The sequence below is a fragment of the Balearica regulorum genome, chromosome Z (assembly GCF_011004875.1).
Source record: "Balearica regulorum gibbericeps isolate bBalReg1 chromosome Z, bBalReg1.pri, whole genome shotgun sequence".
Taxonomy (NCBI): domain Eukaryota; kingdom Metazoa; phylum Chordata; class Aves; order Gruiformes; family Gruidae; genus Balearica; species Balearica regulorum.
In genome coordinates, this window is record NC_046220.1 from 55,035,706 (window position 1) to 55,045,850 (window position 10,145).

Sequence of the window (10,145 nt, forward strand, 5' to 3'; positions counted from 1 at the left end):
ACCCATATATTTGTTACCCTGAGACACCACTGTCTTCCTTATTTTTTTCGTTCTAATTTAGATGGTCTGCATAAGCCACCAAAGGCCTGATTGGTTACACCATCCTGAGTGACTCTCTTTGACTTTCTGCATTACTGAAGTGAATTAGTGCTTGTTACCTTCATCATTAGTTGTTCCAAGGATGTCACTTCTTGTAAGAATGTAAAGCTGTTAATATTCAGCTGTATTTCTTCGCTTCTTCCTGTGCCATACCTAACCCTTACAACAGTGCAAGTGTAGTCCAAAGCTTTTTGGTGACCATTCCTCATGACAGTTGTCTCTACTTTCCCTTGTTTTCCCTGTATATATCAAAATCATATAATGTTAGAGCTGGGCAGATGTCATAAAAGTCTCACTTATCTGAGCAGGGCTTTTGGCTAGGCTTCTCCCAGGGACAGATACATACAGCCTGTTAAAAACTGTTGTCACACCCAGCATAAAGACCTCACATTGCCGGCTCCTCATCCTCTGAGATTACTTCACCATCCCAGTAGTCATGCAAATTACTCAGTATTTAGAGGAGTGATGAACTGGCAGTTGGCACTTGCCCGTAGAGCATTGGCTCAGAGTCAGTTTGCCATAGCTGAAAGAGACAAGATGGGATCTGATTCAAACTACAGACACTCAGTCAAGATTGAGTGCTGCACCTGTGACACAAGACAATGTATGAGGGTAAACCTGCAGAGTAATTAAAACATAAATCCATCTCAAAAGTGTCTCTAGAGCTAGATAGACTGCCAGTTTGAACTAACAAAGTATTGGAGAGCACTAGCACCAGTTGGCATAGTGCATGTATGCGATCCAAGCACCATTTCAACACTCTCAATTCTTATTCTTTCTAACTTTGAAAAATATCTATGCTTCTAAAAAGATGGTTCATGTACCCCTATTGATCATCTAAAGCAGAAGAACTTCAGTTTCAGCCTTCACCAGTATTACATTTGAAACATTGCTGTATGCTTCCTTGGGGACCAACTCTCAAGGTCCCAAGAAATCTAACATTAAGAATTGTCCATCATTTGCATAATGTGTTCTTTCTCTCTACACTGAGAAGCTACAGCTTCAGAAATCCTGCAGATGTGCTTGTTCCCCTTGACCGTGGAAGACACTGAAAGATTCATGCTAACCTGATAACTTCCTTTCTCTGGCAGTTCGCTCCTGTAATCTGATCTGCTTAGGAAGTTCTACTGCAATGTTTCTACACGGATCTTACTGACAACTACTTGAAGAGCCTTTATCCAAATGGATCATAATGCATTTGTTAACATACAACCACTAGGGAAGAAGTGAATCTTTAGGTTTTGAATATTTGGTTCTGGGATCTGCTCTCACCAAGGATATGCTTAAGCCTCAGACACACAGGATAGCTCTGTTTTCTGATATATTTCATAGGGCAATAGACAGCCACAAGTGGCTAAAGTGAAAAAAATACAGCACACAGAGACATATTTTGCATCTCAAATCACAAATGTATTTAGATTTGTTTTTCCTGTGATTATTGTCCTAAACTGAAAGAAGTCTGAAGAGACTGTGGTGTCTGATCAACAGTGGTCCGCTTGCTTATAATGGATATTGCATGTGTTGACATTAGAATCAATAATAATATATGATCTGTTAAACAATGGGACAAAGATTCCTACATTAATGAAATGTACAAGTGGTATCTTGAAAAAAACAAACAAACTAGTACTAAAGAAAAATACTATAAGGAGCTGGCTAAGAAAAATCCAGTTTAGGGCACAGTGAAAGCTAGTTAAAGGAGATGCCTATGTTGAGGTGGTCAAAACTAGAGACACTAGAAAGCCAATGAGAGCTACATTTTAAGGTTCTACAGCTATGATATCTCAGATGGGAGATACAATCCTAAAAAAGTATTCTGTTGCAGACACTGGGCAATACCATATGCCTAAAGCCAAATGGGAGAGCAAAGGGAACATCGACTGACAGTGGCCCAGTGATACTACCCATCTTCTGGTGATCTGTAGCAGAGAGTTTTGAAGCAGAAATGGTGTCACTGTGCTTGACAGCCCTCATTGGCTTTTTCATTTGGGAATTTGTCTAAATGCTTTTTGTGCCTACAGAAGCCCTGAGCAACCTAAATACCCCGTGACAGCGAAGTCTGGAGTGTGGCTGTTTCCTGTCGGAAAGGGTGATCCTTTTGTGTGTTTCCAGCCTGCCGCCTGAAAGGCTTGTTTGCTACCTGCTTCCTCTATGGTGAAGGAAGTACAATAGGATGGTAAGTCAGGAAGCGAAGTTGCCACAAAATCGACTGCCAAGGCACAGATTAAAGTGAACTCTGCAATTATATGCTTTGGATACATGTGATTTATGCATCTAAAAACCATGCTTTCATCTTAACACCTGTATGTGTTTGCACTCATTGAGAAAGCTGGAGAAGCGAAACTGAGAGATTTCACATGAAAGAGACAATGAGAAGGAAGTTTCAGAAACATGTGCTGGCTGAAGTATAGCTATCTGCTTAAAACATTCTTCAGATCAAATTCAAATTGGCTGAGGATAGAAGGCTGAGAGGCTGTTCAGGAAATGGCTAAGCAACAACGGCAAACTAAACAGCAAAGTGTGATTAACCCTGAATGCCCTTACACAATGATAGAGAGAAATGCAAATTACAACTGATTTATTGCAATGGAATTGCAAATATAAATGACATAAAAACCAAGGAAAATTTCTATCCTGTCATAATCACCATATCCCAAGGAATGACTGGGATTCCTAGTTTTTGTTATATTCCAATGCCTATGGGAACAGCATTTGAAGTTATTCTGTAGAAATTGATGTTATTGTGACAAAAAAAGGAAACTCAGTACCTCAAAGTTTTGTTTGATGGTGTGAGATCTTTATATCTTGTTTGGCTGTAAACAGTGCAGATACAGTGCCCAAATGTATAAATATATTGGGTTAGCATCTCAGAGCACTGTGCTAAATAAAGTGATCTACTTTAGTGAACCCTAACACTGACAGGATGAGAAAATACAACAAAAATTTTGCCTTCTGAGGAAATAGAAAAGAAATTAGTGTGAAAATACATGCTCACAAGATACAGAGTCAGGAGTTGTCAATCACACACTTGCACTGGTTAATGAGGTTTCCTGAGACAGGCTTAGGTAGGATATAAACATACAAGTGTAGCTTCATTCATTTTCTTTCATATTCTGAAACACAAGAAAGACTTCAACTAGAGTGAACAAATTATGATTTTATTTCATCCATGTGACTCTGCAAATTAACTTTTAATTTCTATTTTTCAATGACATATACTATTTGTCCATGTAAATAGTGCTATTGAAAGTTGTTAAACAATCTTTCAATATTCAGTTCATCTGTTCATCAGGGTCACATATATTCTATTCGAGGAAAGTAAAATATAGTTTGTTTCTGTATTACCATTATTAGCATAGTGGTATGGGGTGTATGTTTTGAACCTGGACTAATAATTTCTGTCATGGCTTGCATTAGTTTTTCAATGGACAAATTCAATCTGTTGATTTTAGAAACTGTTCTTCGCACAATCTGAGTAGATAAGGATGCATACAAATTCAAAATACTCAACATAGCAGAGCGAGATACTCATCCTACTTCTAAATAGTCCAGTCAGATGTTACCACTATGTTCCTGTGGACAGTCAGAGGAGTTCAAAGCAGGGCATAGACAAATTATGAGGTTTCCCAAGAGATGGTCAGTAAAAATGGTTTATTCTTTTTAAATAAAAACCCCCATATTTTTAGCAAAATTGCACAATATTTTTAAATGAGATGTCCTTGTAACACAAATCTTTAAAGTCCCATCCCTTGAATGGGGAGCTTAAATCTGCTGAAATAAAGGTTCCATTCCTCAGATGATGTCTTAGCATCTTGGAAACAGCTAGCAGAAAGAAGCTTCATTGATATAATCCTGTGAGATACCAAGCACATGTACATTTCACTAGCTTTAGGTCTTAGAATCAAGAGCTTGCGAGACAAATATCAATTCTTTTTAACAACATATGTTTCCTGATATTTTGAGACAAAATTATTCATCTCACTATTTTCAAATACTTATGATTCTTTTGGATGAATACGAGGGTTGGGTTTGGGGATGTTCTTGGAGACATTCAAATCTGAAGAAAACAATTAATGCGGCTTTTATGTTGCATGCTGTTGAGTTCCCTTGCATTCCATTCCTGTAGGAGTTTACTGTGGTTTTACAGAAAGTAAATTTTTGGAAAGTATTCTTAGAGAATATCGGTAAAACTTCTGCGCTATGTTAGAAAAATATTCTTCCAAGGTTGTTGCTGGGCAGTGCTTTTTAAAAGCTAGAAAAATCTGGCAATATGAGACAGAAGAAGATATTAATGAGATACTGAGGAAAAGTTAATAATTATTTCTTTTACCCTGTAAATATGCATAGTGTTTAAAAAAAAGGAAAATCAAGCTCTCTGGGCTGGGGACTTCATATAATTTTGTGTTGTCCCATTGCTCAGTGTGATGTTAGGCATTGCTTGGTCTATAGCTATGACTACATAGATAGCACAGATAATACTAATATAAATGACAGCATGGCTGGACTCTTCTTGTCTCCTTGTGGCACAATTCTTAAATGGGCGGGAAATTAATTTAAGAAATCAGTGAATTCAGAAGGTAAGGTTTCCAGTGCACAGTGGATTTTATGCACAGGTTGTTCAGAATCATACCAGTTCTTTGCAATGTTGAACAACAGTGAGCCTTATTTACAATCTATCTTATATTTCAACTCTAAAGTCAATGGGACTTGTGTATCTTTCAGCATAATATTGTGATTCTCTTGCTGTTTGAGTCAGGTATTTCCCCAGAGAAGCAGCAGCTGTAAATACAGTATATCTCCTAATTTATGGATTCTAGCTGGACAATGGTTTTCCTCTCCTTTTACCTTACACACACCTAGAAAAGGTTGCACTGCCTTTCAGTTAAAACAGAGGCCTGCCATGGCTCTGCTTTATTGACTTGCGGTAGGTATTTTTTTATTGTTGCCATTATTGGTTCCTATTGTGAAGAACTGTGACAGGTTTTTTTCATTTCTTTTCATTATGGCACTGAACTGAGACACAGAGAACAGATGTTACAGTTAAAACTGATAGCTAATAGTCAAATCAAATACATTCTCATATTCTTTATATATAGTGCAGAAAAAGCACTACTACACCACATACTTATCTATATAGAGGCTGAAAGAGAATTCTACTATATCTGCTTGCCTTAAGTGTAACTAATTTGGCAGAAAAGTCTTTTCCAACATATCCAAACAGAGTATTCTCAAACTTATTCCAGAACTTGGTCTTCCAAACACAGGAAAGATATACAAATATGATAATAAATTCAATGTACATGTAGTCCAAAGACCTCAAAGATATTAATAAAAATTAAATTAATTTGTTATTTATTAACTAAAGACAATAGAAAATAATCTAGATCTGAGAAATCTGCCATAAGTGATTGATTGATTGATTTCTATCACAACTATACACTTCAAATAACTTTTGGTTTTATTTTTTCCAACTGAGTACGTATTTTACTCTTTATCAAAAGACAGACTAATAAGGTGAAGACTGTGTTTGAAATCATAATGTAGTATTTTAGGTGTTTATATTTATTCATGGAACTGACATTATTTGAAGAGCTGTGATACTTAGCTTTCCAAGTACATAAAACTCCAGCACTAGCCATGAGAAATAAGGAATATTGGAACTCAAATCTGTTTCTGATCCAGGACTAAGTTTTGTCCAACCTGGGTGCAGTCCAAAGCAATTTTGATGCCGGAAAGAAAAAATTCCTCTAGGAATTTAATTTAAAGAGTGACAGCTGTTTGAAGATACTTAGGGGCTTAGAATGTCAAAATGAATCCTAGGAGAGCTGGATTAGTGAGAAGAGGACAGGGCAGAAAGTTCAAGGTACGTGATGAATATATGATTACATGTGGTTCTAAAATGTCTTACATGGATTTTACACCTGGACACGTGCTGTCTCCTTGCACATGTGTGGAATATATTTTTAGGCAGTGAACATTTGCTTTATCTTTCATCTTTCATATGTTTTTCATATCCAAGATATCTTACTCTCCTACAGCTGTGAATATATCTCATGCTACATTTTTGATACCGTTTTAGTAGTCACCTTGAGGACAAGCATCTGTGATATTCCTGCAAAATGAAGGTGTTATAACGACCCAATTAATAGGAAATCAGTGCACAAACTAAGATATTGATGAATTAATCTTTTAACATATACTTTTCAAAGGTTTATGTAGTTTTCATACATACATCAGTACTTTGGAGAATGAAGCAGGAAGAAAGGGACACAATGTCAGTTAATATTCCATTAAAAAGAATCTGTACTGAAGCTTTTCTAACTGCAGAACCACTATCTTTGTACCGTACAATTTTCATGAGGTAGCCCTGTGCAATTCAAGATAAGTGATGTATATATACAGGGCTTCTGTGACATATGAACTAGAGCTGGCAGAATTCATTGGCTAAAAAACTGAGATAATCTAGGAAATATTCATTAATTTTATCATAAAATACTTATTGAACTGGGTCATGTTCACTAAAGACATTAAAGATTATACTGAGGATGTGTAAAAACTGGAAGGTTTGAAGTCTGAAGGAAAACAAACGTGTTTCCTATCTTTGAAAAAAGTAAAGGGAACTGACAAAACTACAAATCCCTCATTCCAACTTCAGAACCAAGAGAAATATGGGGGGAAATTGGGTAAATGCTTGAAAGATAACAGCAGATGAGCAGTGATGTATACAGACTCATCAGAAACATAAGGTTTCAAAATTGCTCGAGTTTCTCAAAGTGTAGGAGGCCTTTTTCACAAACAAGTAAGAGAAATAGTTGGTAACAAATGTCTTGACCTTAGTAAGACTTTTTTGACCCTATCTTCCTTGGTATTTCCTCATACAGCCTAGGAATGCTTGGTCTGTTCAAATCTATTGTGTGTTTGGAACATGTCTGGAAAATTGAAACAATGTCAAAATTAAAAGGTACATGGGTTACCTGTGCTGGATCTGGACTTATGCAGCATTTTATGAATGGCATGTGTGCTGTAATAGTAAAAAAATGCTTATTTAATTTTGTGGTGAGTTAACCTTGGCAGTATGCCAGATGCCTACCAAATTGCTCTATCACTCCTCCTCCTTATCTGGACAGGGAGGAGAAAAATATGACGAAAAGCTCACGGGTCAAGATAAGGGAGAGATCACTCAGCAATTACTATCGCAGGCAAAACAGACTTGATTCATAGGATCATAGAATCATAGAATATCCTGAGTTGGAAGGGACCCGTAAGGATCATCGAGTCCAACTCCTGGCTCCACACAGGACCAGCCGAATCAGAGCACATGACTGAGAGCGTTGTCCAGACGCTTCTTCAACTCAGTCAAGCTCATTGCTGTGACCACTTCCCTGGGGAGCCTGTTCAGTGCCTGACCACCCTCCCGGAGAAGAATCTTTTCCTGATATCCAACCTAAACCTCCCCCGTCGCAGCTTCATTCTGTTCCCACAGGTTCTATCACTGGTCACCAGAGGGAGGAGATCAGCACCTGCCCCTCCTTTTTTCACTGACCTGGGTGTCTGCAGACTTTGTTTCTCTCACAAATTATCACTGCTTTCTTCCAGCTGCTGTTGCACAGAAGTTTTTTCCCCCTTCTTAACTATGTTATCGCAGAGAAGCTACCACCACCGTTGATGGGCTCAGCCTTGGCCAGCGGCGGGTCCGTCTTGGAGCCGGCTGGCATTGGCTCTATCAGACACAGGGGAAGCTTCTAGCAGCTTCTCACAGAAGCCACCTCTTTAGCCCCCCTGTTACCAAAACCTTGCCATACCAACTGAATACAAATTCATAGATAACACTATAAATATGGTGGAGAATGGAATTTAAATATAAAGTGATCCTGAAAAATTTGAGAACTAGTCTGGAAAAGTAGAATCCAATTCATGAAGCATCCTTAATGAATTCATTGAGAGTAACTTCATGAATTGCACAATCTTAATGATTCATTAAGTAAGTTAACTACTTGGCACAGACTTAAGCAGAATCTGCAATAGCTGATTAAATAGTATGGAGAAAACGATTTAAGAGCAACAGTGAATCAGAAGTTGTATAAGAGTAAGCCAAGCCAAAGTGCTTCAGCAACAGCATGGGATGCTTTAGCAAGAACATAGGTTGTTATGTAAAGAATTACCTCCAGTGTACTCAGCAAAGCCTCTGCTGGCACTTTGCTACTCTGTACTTGAAAGGTGTTGAGAACTACATAACACAACTGCAGAATAAAGCAGCTAGACATAGAAGAGCTATAGAAAACATGCCAGAAAAGAATAAATTCAATAGGTTTGTATAGCTCTAAAAATAACAAGGAAAGATCCTATGCCTGCAAGAACAGTGAATTATTAAGATAAGTTGTCCAGGGAGGCTGTGAAGTCTCTGGCACTAGGAATCTGTAAAAAGTCTGGACAAATGTCTGTTACGAATGACAAGGATGAAATACATGATCTTCATGAGATCCTCTCCCATACTTGATTCTTTGATATAACAGTGCCTTCTGCATGTCTTCGGAGAGCAGGAGCAAAGCTTTGTTGCCATGACTATCAGAATGCAAAAGCTGAAAAGTCATGCAGTCAGAGTTAAATGTTAATAACCCAATTCCTCTGTCACTCTCTGTGCTGTTCTGTAAATTACATAAGCATCCACTTTTAAAATATTACACGTTGCTAGAAGAAAAAAAAAAAGCATCCACTTTTAAAATATTTTATAGTGCTAGCAAAAAAAATGCAATCAGTTGCAATTAATGATTCTTAGCATGTGGATGTGGATGTTTCATGCTTCATGTAAAAGTTTGTTTCCCAGTTCAGATCAGCTGCAGGTAACTTGGGTAATTTCACTACAGATTTTTCACACAAGTAATACATAACCAAAATTAAATGCTCAAGTGTTATTTAAAATGAACATCTTACATTTTGAAAAATCAAAATGTATTCAGAGGTAACTTGTGAACAGAATTTTTTAAAGACTGGAAATTCTCAAGACTGAATTTTGTCTACAAATGAAAGTCCTTTTTCCCAAACTCTATTTGCAAGCACGGAGCTCATCACAAAAAAAATGCTCTTTTGATTATAATAATGAGAAATAGCTGTGAGCTGTGATCTTGAAATCTCTTCTGCAGTCAATAGAGCACCTGATTGAGTATAATTGGTAAAGGATTCAAGATAATTGCAAGGTATGAAGCAGAAGCAGAATCAACTACCACGTGTACATATTCAGAAAGAACAGAATATAAACCTGGAAATCACAGAAGTTCAAAGAGGGTTTAAAATTATACTTCTGCTAGAATGCTCATTGGATATTCTGGGAATGTGAGCCAAGCACCAGTCAGAAATTCATTCCAACCAGCATCTTGTTCAGATTATCAGATCAAACTGAAGTTATATTGAAATTCAATGTGCTTAACAGTTGCATTAACACAATTATTAGAAGGTGTTATTTAAAAATGGTCTATTTCATTTCAGGGTGTTATAAAATCATTGGCAGCAAGTGCCAGAGTTGTTAAGTTTATGACTCTGATCAACAGTTTCAAAGTAGATCAAAGATTAACAGCAAAGCTCATCAGAAGGCTGGATTCAGCCATGAAAATTGTAGCTAGATAATGGTAACGATTAGCAATGACATAGGGCATCAGGTCTATCAGCTGCGATGAGGCAGCACTTTTTGTAAACTGTTAGTACTCAGTTGTCTGGCAAACTGGAGATATCACTGGACATGCTCAAAGCCTTGTAAAGATAACCTCATTGCACCAAAATCAGATAATCTAATCTGCAGTTTCAGTTCCACTCTGGAACTCTCATGTTCCCACAAAATGTGTAGAATGAATACAAGTGGAATGCATGTGCTCATAGTTCAGTATGCACTGCCCTACAGATGTATCTTTCTTGTTTAAACTAAACAACTCAATGGTTTGGAAAGCATTTCAGTAGACTTAGTGTAATACATTAGTCAGTGAGGTTTCACACCTAACAAGGAAGGGCATGCACTATGTCAGTTTTTTCCAAGGATGGCACTATTGCCACTTCTG